The sequence below is a fragment of the Diceros bicornis genome, chromosome 16 (assembly GCF_020826845.1).
Source record: "Diceros bicornis minor isolate mBicDic1 chromosome 16, mDicBic1.mat.cur, whole genome shotgun sequence".
Classification (NCBI taxonomy): domain Eukaryota; kingdom Metazoa; phylum Chordata; class Mammalia; order Perissodactyla; family Rhinocerotidae; genus Diceros; species Diceros bicornis.
In genome coordinates, this window is record NC_080755.1 from 47,279,166 (window position 1) to 47,294,001 (window position 14,836).

General features: G+C 36.2%; 1 protein-coding gene and 1 long non-coding RNA gene across 11 annotated transcripts in view; both read right to left on the reverse strand.

Moving 5' to 3' along the window:
- TCF4 (transcription factor 4) overlaps positions 1-14,836 on the reverse strand; it is a 354,155-nt gene that overhangs the window by 299,905 nt on the left and 39,414 nt on the right. The window lies entirely within an intron of this gene.
- On the reverse strand, positions 586-14,006 carry LOC131415439 (uncharacterized). The gene is made up of 2 exons (XR_009222455.1): positions 13,968-14,006; positions 586-1,152 (listed from the first exon to the last, which is right to left on the reverse strand). It is a non-coding gene; the product is annotated as an uncharacterized LOC131415439 (long non-coding RNA).

Genomic DNA, 14,836 nt, shown 5'->3' on the forward strand with positions numbered 1-14,836 from the left:
CCAGTATTTAGCACTATGGTTGGCATGAAGAAAGAATTCAATAAGTAGACAACGGAGAAAGAAGACCAATTAAAAGTTACTCTATGAGTCCCAACAAAGGTAGCAAATACAATGAAACTCTCCAAGTCACAGTTTTGATATATACAGTTGGAAATATAGATATACATACATACACATGTATGTATATATATACACATATATATTATGCATAAACATACTATGATAATTTTTCTACTAATATGGTCACTACTATTTTGTGAGCAGTAATATATCAGAGCTAATATTCATCAACTTGCTGTAATCAATAATCAACAAATTTATCAATGGTGGCTGTGCTCCTCTGCTTGTTATGTGAATGATTCCAGTACTCACTGGATGGCTAAGGACAGCAATAAAGCCTAGAAAAATTACAGACTGTGTTTGGGCGTGTTCCACTTTTCAAGATTTATTATAAAGTTCATCAATGTTTAAGAATTAAAATACCCTCTTGAGACAACAAATACAAAAACACTCTGCTTAGGCTGATAAACATCAGCCATGACCAATCAATACTGTGTTCAAACATAGAGAACATGATATGGCATACCTGTTTAGAAAAGAAATTTTTATTTCTACTCCCTGATTAAATAGAAAACCAACTGTCAATAATATAAAACTTGCTGAGGATGAAAATGTACCAGATTTTTATTTCATTAAATAGTTAGAGTTTGCCTTCAATGAATGACTTCAAAGTTGGATTTACTCCATTAATAAGTTCAAACAAATAAGAAAGTAATTAGGAGTAAGCACAGGGAAGTGGGTCGTTTTTAGCCACACGAGGTCTACATACTTTAGGCCCACAGGATTATTTTCAAAAAAGAATCACCTAGCTTGTACTTCATGAAGTGAGACTTCAATAAACAATTGTCAATTCTAATGATGTGGTTAAAGATGGATTAAGGAGCGAATAATCATCGCCATCACATCCTCATCATCAACACGCCGTGGCTAGACTTCAGATCCTACACCTCAGGTGCCATCTGCTAATCACACCAGCTTCTAAGAGGCTGTTTAGGGGGGGCCCTTAGCTGCTCTTCCAAACCAATCTCTTCCAAATTAAACGGAGAACACAAGGGAGCTGATTTCTTTTGGAGGGCTGGTGGCCAAGGAAGGCTGAAAAACAAAGATAGAAAACCATAATGTGACCACCTCGGAGAAGTGCTGCTGGACACAAGCATATGAAGATTTGTCCATTCTCTCATTAGCTTGATATATTTAGAACATAAACAATGGAGATATCCACGCACAGCGAGGTCACTCACACTGCAAGCTTGCAGAAGAGGCAATGCCAGCTTAGAGTGGTGGGTCCCATTAAAGACCCTTCTAATCCTAAGGATCTATGATTCCATTTATGTACTCTGAGTTCTACTCAGAAAAAGCAACCACCATTCCTTCCTCCTTGAAAGAGTCCATAGAAACGCCATGACCGTCTTGTATTTTTTCACTTACCCAGTGGTAAGAACGCCAAATTCGAATTTAGATTTCATCCACAATAACCAGTGAGCATGTCTCTAAAATTCATGTGCCTTAACTTCCCTATCTGTAAAATGGAAACACAATAACTGCATTCTAAGAGGGATGTGGATAAAGATAAAATATGGAAAAAATATGGGAAATCGCAAACCCCATATAGTTATTAAAGTATGGCCATTTCTGTCCCCGTATGTTCCTTCCCATCCTACCATCTTTTCTCTCAAGTGGCACAACTGAACAAGACGTGATGAAAAACAAAACACCAGCAGGACTACATGTCTAACTACATTTAATAGATTTCATTTTCAAAAATAAAACAAAAAACACCACTGATTCAAGTCTGCCCATCACCAACCTCAAAAAAAGCTGCACACTAAACCTGCCTCCCCAGGAGGTGTGCTGCTGCAGGGCACGCGACCCCCCACCATTATTAAATGCAGGCAGAGGTAAAGCACTCTGGCTTTTTTCAAAGGGCACATCAAAGAGTAAATCTGTACCCTCACATGTTGAGAATTGCTATAAAACCTGAAAATGCAAGATCAATGCAACAGACCACGGGGACCCATAAACCCCAGAGGAAACCAGGGAGGGCAGGGGTCTACCCTGCTAATGTTATCCTGAGAAGGTGCATTCTCTGGGTACACAGCTGGACCCCATTAGAGCCTCCCCAGCGGTTCTCAAGATCACCTAGCAGCCTCAGCCCCCGAAAGCTGCAAGTCTGAGCTGGAAATTCATAAGAAAGTATCTTCAAAGGTAAGTTTCCAAGACCTCCTCCAACCCTTACTGACTTTTTCACAAGGAAACAATTTAGCAAAACTGTAACTATGAATTTCCAAGTAACAATGCCCAGGCCCCTTCCAATACACAGGAACAGTGCAAGCATAATTTTTCAAATGAGGACCATTAATAAAATCCCTTCAGTACTGATAATTTTCTGATATCCCAAATGAGGTATAAGACTCCTCTTTGGGTCACTATACTTCTGTCTTCATTAATATTCCTCCACTTCTCAATGTCTCATCTCTCCTTCTTCATTCCTTTGTTCTTTCGTTTAACAAAATATTTGCTGGGCACTGAGGATGCAATAATGTGCAAGACTCAGCCGTCATGGATCTTACATGAGCAGGTGGAAAGAAGAGGAGGACAGACACACAATAAAGGAATGCACAAACAGGTCAGGTAGATAAGTGCCATGAAGACAAAAACAGCAGAGAGAGGGCATCACTGAGGAGAGGACACATAACTGAGAAGTGGCATTATGTCTACGGAAAGGATGGAAGAATTGGAAGGCACTCTAGGTCTCTCCACTTCCTGGTCAGTTGCTCCCCACTCTCCTCCCCACTTATGGAAAGAGAAAGCTCAGGTTTCTGACCAGACAATGTCCACTCAGACTTCCCCACTGTGTGACAAACCAAGACCCAGTAGAGCAGGAGTTGGGACTTAAAAGTTAGGAGCCACTGTATTTCCTCCCCACAACGCTACTGCTCTTTGTGCAAGCAAATCAGACTCTTCTCAAACGAAATTTAAATCTCAGTTTAAAAAGCCCTTTTTTTTTGCAAGACTGTGAAATCTATCAAACCCATAGCTTTTAGGACATCATGAGGTGAACCTTAAATGCATACGACTAAGTGAAAGAAACCAATATGAAAAGGCTACATACTGTACGATTCCAACTATATGACATTCTGGAAAAGGCAAAACTATGGAGACAATAAAAAAATCAGTGCTTGCTGGTAGGGAAGCGGGGGGAACAGGCAGAACATGGAAGATTTTTAGGGCAGTGAAAATACTCAGTATGATATTATAATAGTGGATATATGTCATTATACATTTGTCCAAACCCATAGAATGTGCAACCCCAAGAGTGACCCCTAAGGTAAACTATGGACTTAGGGTTATGATGACGTGTTAATGCAGGGTCATCCTCAGTAACAAATGTACCACTCAGGTGAGTGATGTTGATAACAGGGGAGGCTGTTCATGTGAACCTTAAATGCACATTACTAAGTGAAAGGAGCCAACAAGAAAAGGCTACATATTGTATGATCCCCTGGGGGCAGGAGGTATATGGGAAAGCTCTGTACCTTCCTCTCAATTTTGCTGTGAACCTAAAACTGCTCTCAAAAAATTGTCTTAAAAAAAATGTTACTTTATATTCCACTTTGTTCCTGTAAGCATATAAACATAGTGACACAGTGGTGAGTCAGTGAAAAAAACCAACAGGGGGCACCTACTGTATGTCAGTCTAGTGCATCTCATCCATTCTCACAACCCATGTGCACAAGGAATTCTTATCATCACTGTAGAGATGAGAAAACCGAGGTTCTGGCTCCTTTCCTCATGCTCTTGCACAGCTCCCCATAAAGGGACTTCACTATAGCTAACACATTCCGGTTAAGCACCGGGGTTATAATCTGCGTTGAGACTGCGGATGACACTACACTTCATGAGAAACTGTGTTCCTGGTACTCCACTAGGAACAGTCTCAATATATGGCATTTCAGGGCTGGTACTCTTTATTTTTCAATTTCAGTGTGAGCTCTAGTGGTGTTATTTAAGTCAGGAATTAGCAAACTCTTACAGTGGCCTCAGCATGTGAAGATAAGAGGTTCTGCCATAAATTGTCAAGGTTGGGAAAACCTTCGAGGTCTATGATGAATCCAAATTCTACACTGAAATGGGAAAAAATACTGTAGAGGCCAATCTTGCTTTAGTTAAGATATAAGCAACAGTAAACGGAAGGAAAATATGTAAGTATAAATTTTCAAAACTGCCTTATTAAAAACAAAATTAGTACATATTCTTTCTTCTGATTATTATAAGGGAGGAAGAAAATTATAATCTACCAAACTTTAAAAATTAGTTTTATTATTCTTTTCAGCCTCTGGGAAGCCTCCTAGATCAACTGAGAAAAGTGGCAATAAAATATATTTTTCTTGGAGGCAAATCCTAAAAGGAGAGCAAAATCATCTCCTTTTTGCTAAAGGCACACACTAATTGAAGCAGAAATAAAATGCGGACTAGAGAAGAGATAAAAAAACAAAGTTATGGGGGCCGGCCCGGTGGCGCAAGCGGTTAAGTGTGCGCGCTCCGCTGCGGCGGCCCGGGGTTCGCTGGTTCGGATCCCGGGCGCGCACCGACGCACTGCTTGGTAAGCCATGCTGTGGAGGCGTCCCATATAAAGTGGAGGAAGATGGGCACCGATGTTAGCCCAGGGCCGTCTTCCTCAGCTAAAAAAAAAAAAGAGGAGGATTGGCGGATGTTAGCTCAGGGCTGATCTCCTCACAAAAAAAAAAAAAAAAAAAACAAAGTTATGCCTTGGTCCAATTAATAAGTAGAGGGTCAAACAAACCATCAGTTCAAGGCATTCTATGAGTTTCAGCATTAAAAATCAGAAGGAAAATGGCTATAAAACAACATGCACCTGGTCTTAATAGTAGACTCTATAGCAATTTCAAGAAAGTAATATTTTACATCTGGAAACGGTCCAATGACAAATGAGAACAAACCAGTAAACCCATAAAAGGATCTTAGTAAAGCTTTTATTTAAAAAAAAATGTTTCCACTTTCTCAATCTAAGATACATTCTATATAAAACTGTACTTCATATTTTTTAGCAGACTAATATGGCCCCAATGTAAAATACTAGTCACATTATTTTCATTATTCATGTTTCAAGTAGTCCCTAGACTTCAAAATTACAGTCTTCATCAGCAAATACATAGAAGTAATATCAATACTAATATTTTGTTATGTTTCTCATATCATGATCTTAGAGAACATTTAAACTCTTAATAAGTCAATCTTTTCCTACTATGAAGTACAGAAAAAATATTACTTTTGAAAGTTCTAGAAATTCAATTCCTCCAACATTCAAAAATAAGTTCATATATAACAAAGTAGGGGTGTGGGGGGCAAGGGAGGGGAGTAACAGTAAGCTTTTAAAACCTGTTTTTGGCTTCAGGCCATAAAACCATAGCTCTGTAGGAACAAATATACAAAAGAACAGAAGTATAGTGAATATAATTACAGTAACCTAGGGCCACCCTAAACATATAAAGACTTTCAAAAACTAGTGACTTCGCAAAGGTGTAATTGCAGTTAACACAAAGAATTATTCAGAAATAAGTATCAGAAAATAGAAAATTTATAGCTATTAGAGTGCTGCCCCAACATATAAGATTTTATGACAGAATGCTGTATTCAAGCCATATTACTGGAAATATACAAGACAGATTTCTAAAGACTGAGGACACAAATAATAAATATTTAAAAATTTCTAGAGAGTCTACATTTTGAGTTACATTGCTGGTACAACTACATAAATTTGAACAAAGAACACGCTTTCTTTGTGTCTCCCATCATACTTTTAAAAGTACTTCCAGTTTCTGACTTGAAAGCCTTTAAGAAACAGCCAAGTATTATGGTATCAATTTTTGCAAAAACTGAAAACAAGTGTTCTACCATTCTGGCCACACTACCTTCCTTTCTCAACTGTTTCCTTCCCCTTTTGCCTAGCATTTTGAATTATGCGCTGTTGGTAATAGGAGATTCTTATTCCCATAAAATAGTAAAAATAAAAAGCGTGTATGCATGTACGTGTGTATGTGTTATGTTAGTTGCAGTGGCCGAGGATCTTAAGAAATTTTACAATTTTTCATCACTTAGAAGCTGTTTTGGAGGGGCTGGAGGGCATTCTGTCACTTGTGGGACAGGTTACTAAGGTCTAGGCCCCTTCTATACAAGCAGCCTTAACGTCACCTCCCACGCTGCTACACAGCCAGGAGTGACGGGCTGATTTACATTCAAGAGACTCCACTGCTCTGAAAGTACCTGGTGAGTTACCCAGGTAATGGTTTCCCTGATGGTGGGCCCTCACTTGCTAGTCTGGATGTAGAGCACATACATGTGTCTCTAGTTCAAATCAAGAGAAAAAAGGGCAAAGGTGTTAGGAGTGATTTTGTTGCCACTTGCTCATTTGATTTGCATTACTGGTAAATGAGTGTGCTATCATTTGTCTCTGCTTTGCCTCACAGACATCTACCATAAAATCAATGTGAAATGCATTCTTGAAGGTTTTTCAGCCCAGCCACAATAATACTGAATGTAGTTCTAAAAGTATAATGCATCAGTCCCCCCACCTCCAGAGGACACTCTAAATGAAAATAAATCTTGATGATGCTCCTAGGCCCTCTCGCTGGTTGGGAATATTTTTCCTATCCAACAGGACTAGAATTCTTTCAAGGCCCTCTTTTTAAATAGACTGATATTTATGTTTACTATTTGGATATATGAAAATATGTCCCAACAAAGAAGTCTGAATATAACGCCATAGTCAGTGCCTGAGCTAGGAGGCTACCAAGTAGGAAAGTTTTGAAATGATTCCTTCGGTCTTTGGAAGGTATCCCAGATTCAGGTGACAAACCGTCCAGATTCGCCCAGGACTTTTAATGTTGGTGATCCTGCTGATGCACCAGTGTCTTACCCTGAACACTAAATTCAAAGTGAAGCAACAGAATAATTACAGCGATGTTAGGCATATCTCATGATCCTTCAACAAACAGCAGATATAAAGACGGACAACAAATTCGTTTTCTGTATCTTCTCTAGAGGTTTATATCTCCATCTAAGACAATTATAGGAAGATTTCATAGATTAAAATGAAAGAATGAAGGCTCAATATTTCTAACAGAAACCTTCCAGGTTCAGGAGCCCATTTCATACTACACTTAGAGGAAGAAAGCAAATATCCACATAATAATTGAGCTTAGAAATGAGAGGGAACTTCTAATTTCAGCACTATGGTGGTTGGAGATTATGCACTCTTTCTAAATAAATAAAAATCCTGGATAAAACCTAACAGTGAGAAAAAAGTTAAAAACATACCCAAACTCAAAAGAAATGTAATTCCCAGAGGGAATTCACAGCCAGATTGGAAAATACATAACAGGAAATAACAGCAGATCTATTGGCCCTAACATATAGGGGCTGGAGTTTTAATGCTCACAGAGCGACAGTTCCTACAACTCCTGCACAAAGCTAAGGATTTGGAAAGGATACTAACTCCAAGTCATTGATTCAGGGAAGTGGCAGGGAAACATGGTCCTGGCAAAGGCTCTGGTGGGCAAAGAGAAAGTTGCCTATGAGTAATCAAACCTCTAAACATTTTCCATATATAGTTGCAGAATCTAAATTTATACTATCTGCACAGTTTGGGAAGCCCAATCCATAATATTAATATAAAAACTGATCCCAGACCAATGAAACTGCTGGGAAACTGGCAGAAGCTAACATAAAACCACTCTGTAAGAACTCGCCCATAACCCAGAGCACATGAGACTTCCACAGAAAACGAACACCCCAGATGAAGATGAACTCACAATCAAAAATTAGAAACATGTAAAGCAATCCACTGGGGAAGAGTCAGCAGACATACAAAAGAAGATTAGCACCCAAGGTCTTGATAAATAGAATAATTTGAAAGAGACTAAAAAGACAAATGTATTTAAAATGTTAATAGAGAAAAATAAAGGAAAAGAGATCACAATGAAATGATAAGTTTGAAACGGAACCAAATAGAACATCGACAAATTAAAAATATAGCCATTGAAATTAGGAAAACAGAACATGGGTTACACAGCAGATTAGAAACAATGAAAGCTAATTTAACTGAAAAATAGAAAAGAAATTATGTAGAAATCATTCATTTATTTGACAAATACTTCTGTGCATTGTGCGTCCATTCTGAGTGAGTCACTCTTGTATACACTTGGTATATATAATTGAACAAAACAAAGACTTTGATCCTAATAGAGCTTATATTCTAGTGGACAAAACAGAGGTAAAAAAAGAGAGGAAAACATAAAATAGATTAAAAAAAGGGACACAGTATAGAATGAAAAGTTCAAAAACCTTCTAAGAGTAGTTCCAGAAAGGAAACACAGAGAATGAGGAAGAGGCAATATACAAAACATAGTCGAGATGTTTTCACAATTTTTGAAAGATACAAAATCGGCACATTAAAGAAGCAGAATAAATAAATTTAAAAATAGATGTAGACATATAACAGGAAATCTGTAGAACTCCCAAAACAAAGAGAACATCTTAAAAACAAAGGATCGAAAATTTTTTCACTAAATAATTATATTTTGTCTAATATAAGAGTAAACGGATGTTCAATGTCTGCCCAATAAAATTAAGTTTAACTCACGAACTTGATGACATCTATTTTGGCTGGATACAAACATCTTTACTTATTTGCAGGTCTTCATTACTTAGAAATGTAATTGATTTTTTTTTTTTTTTGTATTTTGTATTACCTGATACCATCCTCCCAGTGTGCCTAATCAAGAGTTTAACCATATTTTCTGATGAATTATAAAAGCATTATTACTACATTTTTGCAACAAGTTAGAGAAACTCCTTGCCTATAACTTTACTATTCTTCATATAGGCAGGTAGCTACATTAAGTCAGTCAACAAATATTTCCCTATTCCACAAGCATAAAGACTGAGATAAATAAAAATCTCACAATTGACATGGCAAAGGAAAGGGTACACCTTTTCTTTCGCAAATGTCTATTTTATCAATAAACCAGTGTTTTTGGTCTTTCAAGATTTCCTCTATGTCTGCAAGACTTCATTCATCCCTTCCACTTCAAAAATTCAATCACTGACTATTCTTCTGACAGACTATGTCCCATATTCGTTTTGTTCAAATTACTTTATTTAACAGCAAAAGGAATACAGCAAAACAAAGAATATATTTTAAGAAGACCTCCACCACAGCTGAGGTCACTGAGTGTGTGTGTATGTGTGTATAAGAAATGTATCTCTTTCTCATAGTGAACTCCATGATAAGCTATTTGAAGACCACTGAACTCAAAAAATGCTACCATTGAGCAATAATGGCAATGTAAAGATCCCCTATTGCCTCACACAACCATTAAGAGAGAAATTCCTGTTAAAGGCTCTTTTCTCGATTTCATTATACACATTATTATCTTTAACACTATTTAAACTTCATATGGCATTTTACATTGCAAATTGCACTTTTAACGTAGTAATCACAATTTTAGGGCTCCTTTTTTATGCTTCTCATATGTTATCCTAGGTCAGCGAATTTGAGCAAAATCACTATTTCCTATAAATTAGGAAAGCATGATCATTTTGATGTGGTAGCCACAAAATATTTAAAAACACAGATACCTATAAGCATATTTTATAGGATTGGGATTTCTTAATCTATATCTGAACTGAACATTCTCAACATTAAATTCTCTTTTCTTAATAAAAATAATTTTAATGCTACTACATTAGATTTTGGCCTATTATTAAATTTGTTCTTTAAATGTTTATGCATACATTTCTAAGCATATTTCTCAGGAACAAATCAACTATAAAAGCAAATTTTTCAGAGTAAGTAGTTATATAATTTACAATAAAAATTTATAAAAGATCAAGAAAGATGAGCTTATCTTCCAGCACCTCAGCTACAAAACTAATAGTATTCTCACTTACTAAATAATGCAATTGTGAAATAATTTGTCTGCTTATTGGATCAAGATGGATCATAACATGTTCATCCCTGATTATGGAGCCATACTCATCCCTGTGTACTTACTTATCTCTTCAGCTGATTCAACATGTCAAAGGAAGAGAGAATATGACATTATTTAACATAGTTAGAAAAACCATTAGGTAATAACACTCATATACTTTTGCACCTATGCTTGACTAAGAAAGACTTAAGACCATCATTAATCTAGATTTATATTTACTACCACAGTACCAACAAAAAAAACCCTGAATATAACTGAATGATTGTGTTGATACTAGAAGATTTTGTAAGATTTTATATTTGAACATGAGGGAAGAGTTAGTAAGCCTAGTATTTGCACATATCTATAAATGTGAAAGTATGAAAATTAGGTTTAAAAATATAAGCATAGGAATATATGATTTTATATTATTTTTTAGTTCAAAAGATATTTAAGGAAGAAATATTAAAAGTCTGTGAAAATGGTAGCAAAGAAGAGTTTGTTTCTATGAGTTTACATGAGTATAGTTTCCATAAATGCCATCAATGGAATGCTGAATATGAATAGAGTCAAATATTCACGTGGAATCTTAAAGTTAATGTGCTTGACTATTATTTAAAACACATATCTTCTTCATAGTGGCAGGCAGTTTACTAGGAGAATCTCTGTATTTTATGTATTTGGAATTACTTGTACTTCGTTTGCAAATTTGAGAAAAAAAATCTGAAAACTAGTATCCAAAATGTACTTTAAAAAAGATACAAATAAGTGTGGTAGCCACCAAAGAAGATGTTTCATATCTACTGCATGGATAAAAAGTGTTTACAAAATACTTTACCAGTAATAATGTTCTTTTATAGAGACAATGTAATGCAAAAATAAAAGAATATTTGCTTCTGATTTAATTTTCCAACCATTTACATTTTTACTCTCCTACAGACAGAGCAATGACCAACACACACACATACATATGCAAACACATGCATACACGATTTGTCACAATAGCATTGCTATCGTGTCCACAATAATTAAATAAATTTTTATACTTTTATGAAGACAAGTTCAATGCAAAATTCATAATACTTTTATCAATTCTATCACCATTTTATTCTGCAAAATACATTCTGAGAAACTCAATAGACACAATTTTGAATTTACAGACACAGGTGAATATTTAATTAATTAAACATAACCTAAAACTCTTATTAAACTGTGCTCAGCTGGGAACACATCATTTGTCAGTTGGTGATTCTTAAAAATAAAATCCCCCAGGCACTCTCCATTTGCTGTATGCTAAGCACTGAGCAAAGAAGTTTATACATATATTTCCCTTTAATGCTCACAATGACCTGACTGTTTCCATTTTACAGAGGCTCAAAGAAATTAAACTCTTTTGGACACACCTATTCTATATGAAAGGGGATGAAATTAGTATCTCTATGACAATGGAGACAATGTAATAAAGGAAAAGGGCATGGGCTCTGATGCCAGATTCTATAGGTCTTCACACCAGATTCTGCTTAGCAACTGTGTGCATTGAGGTACTTATTTAAATTCTCTGAGCCTCATTTTTCTCAGATGTGAAATGGGGATAATGTTATCTACAAGAATGGGGAGGATTAAATGAGATAATAGACTGTCTTGGCTAATGCCCAGTACATGGCAAGTGCTCAACAAAGATAAGGTTTCCCTTACCTTCTCCAACAAAAATTACCTCTGACAATATACGATGAAAGTGAAAAGCTCTCCTTTTCCAGCAGAAAGCAGCAGAAATTAGCCATAGTCTGAATTCATCAAACTTGTCAAGCTGTTCAACATCCATTATTCTTTTTTATTATATTTAAGGCACTTAAAATAATCTCCCAGTGATTTATTCTCCTTTTAACTAGATGCAGTAATTAGAATACCTTTTATGATACGGCAGAGTTTTCATTTCAGTCAAGGTATGACTGTTTTAGAAAGCCACTGTTCACTGCAGAATACTACAACCCAGAAACTAACTGCTTTTATTTCATTTTGAATAGAAGCACAAACACAAAATGAAGAGGATACATAGTGTATTTCTATAGCTGAAAGACGAAAACACTCAAGCATGCAGGAGCCAATAATTCCCAAAATACCTTTCATGAACTGAAAAACAGATATGTATGTTGCCATGGCATTCGGCAAAATTAATACATTTGCAATTTGGATTATGTATGGAAAAAAAAGTATGGCTAGGTTTTTTTCGCCTTCCCATAAAGTTGGCATATAACCATTTTTTAAAAATCAGCCCAATAGATATGCCCCAGGAGAAAAAAATGAAGGACAGCAAAAAGTTCAGCATATATTCAGGATCCAAACTAAATGCAGACATTACGTATTATTACTTTTCAAGTGGAGGCTTGCTTCACAATAATTCTATCGAATAGGCTAAGAGCACGGACTTTATGTATGTCAAGGTTCCAGTCCTATAGCTCTGTCATTAGTTAGCTGGATTAACCATGAGTAAGTAATTTAATTTCTCTGGGATTCAATTCCCTCAATTGTAAAATGATAACTTCAACAATAGTATTTATTAAGCACTTCCTGTGTGCAAGAACTGTTTTAAGTACTCCATGTATATTTATTCCCTCATTTAATCCTCACGATATACCAGGGAGCTGAGTATTATCATCACCCCATTTTCAAGGAAAGAAAAATGAGTCACAGAAAAGTTAAATAACTCATTCTAAAGCTAGACTCTCCTGATCCAAAGGATTTGGCAGAACTGCCTCACCAGTGTGAGGCTTAGATGAGATAATTCCTAACATCCCTCACAAGAGTAAAATTCCAAGATTCCAAGCTTTCTCTTTTGAGGACTTTTTTCCATTCTTACAGATTCTGTTTATCTCCCTGACCTGCCTATAAATTTCTTAGGGTCAGAGCCTAATTATACATTTTTACGCACGCCTATCACAAATGAGAACCGAATTCTGCGTGTTATAATCATACTCAGTGCTTTGTTAAGTAAATTCGTAAAGGGAGTAGCTGAATCTTTATGAGGCAGAAGTTCATCACCTGTTGCCCTGGAGTCCATAATCTAATACTTTAGGGAAACCAACATACACACCTATTAGTCAGCTCAAAAGACTGGAATAAGTAAGCAAAAAAAGCATGAGATCAACACTCAGCTGATACAAGAGCTTTTTGATAACATTTAAACTCAAGCGTATTTCTAGAGAACTTCCACAGTAGATAAGATAAACCATGCACAGACGTGTGTTATATAGAAGGTGCACATGAAATACTGTCAGAGGTACTGGAGAGTCGTGATTACGAGCAAGGACTCTAGAACCAGACTATTCACATTCAGATGCAGGCTCAGCCAATTGAAAGCCCAGGACCTTGGAAAAGTGATTTAGCCTATGTGTGCCTCAGTTTCCTCATCTGCAAAACAGGGATAATAATAGATGCTACCTCACAAAATGGGTGTGAAGATTATATAAATTTCTCTATGGAATGTGCTTGGAACTGTGCTTTTCACATAGTAAGTGCCACCAAACTATTAACTATTATTAATACTGTGTGTATGGATGTATACACAACAATTCTCCCCCACATTAATACATGTATATATTTTTTTGTCATTTATGACCAAACGGTTTTGTCTTTCAGTCAAACAACAGGTACAGAGGAAATGAAACTTCGCTGTTAAATTCAGTGCTGAGTTGTCCCATTCCCTTTTTCTTTCACCCATGTAGTGAAAAACAATTAAATAACTTCTCTGGGCCAGACAATATACTGGGAACAAGGGATACAGCAATGATTCAGGGGGACAAGGACCCTGCCTCGAAGGAATCTATGCCATAGCAAGACAGACTTGAAAAATAATTTCATGCACAGGTTATTTTTTCATAACTTAAAGAGTTCCATTCAGAGCTGCACATTGCTTACCATCAATTTCTGTTGGCTTTTTAAATCCAATGTGACCTCCTATATAAAAAGACATTTAACATTTTAAAATACAGATGTCAAAACAAGAATAACTATGAATTGCATGTTTAAAAGTACAAAAGAGTCACGATGAGTTGTTCCAACAGACAAAACTAACTTTACTATATTTGCACAATGATAAATCAATATTTACAAAAATATCTTCATTGTAAGCATTAATAATAATAAGGAAAATAACTAGGAAACAAGAGGCAGACAAGTGAGTCTGGTGGATTATATTTCTATTTGTTTTTCAATTATAGGAGGGGGCCTGGAGAAGGTATAAAGAAGGATAAAATCTAACTTTTGAGTCTACAAATAAGTTCCCACAAATTAACCAGATGCACAGCATGTTCCTATGATCAAGTATCAGCAACCAAAAGTAGGTGAGAAAAATAATAAATTTTCAGCTTTGAAGGCTGTAATAATATCACCATTATAATTCATCCCAATATATCAACACAGGCTTTACATTAACAGCCTTACTTTCAAAAATAGACATAGCACCACCATAACATTTCATACTTTCAGTGTTTGGAAAGAATGTCAGAGAAAGCTCCCAGCACGTGTTTCCATCAATCAGAGTAAGTGAAGAGGGGAAAAAATGGAGGAAAAGAAAGAATCGGAGAAAGCAAAGCACAGATCCTGCATTGTGTGGGCTGAGGGAGGATCGTGTTCCAGCTCTTGAGGAGAAACATTCTCCAAAGTTCCATGCCGATTCCAGACGGATTCCCAACAGCTGTTGAGTCATCAGCACTTTAAAACAGACAGAGCTTTACTACAAATCCACTTTTACAGTTTTTAAACTTCAAACACCTTCCTTGCTGAAG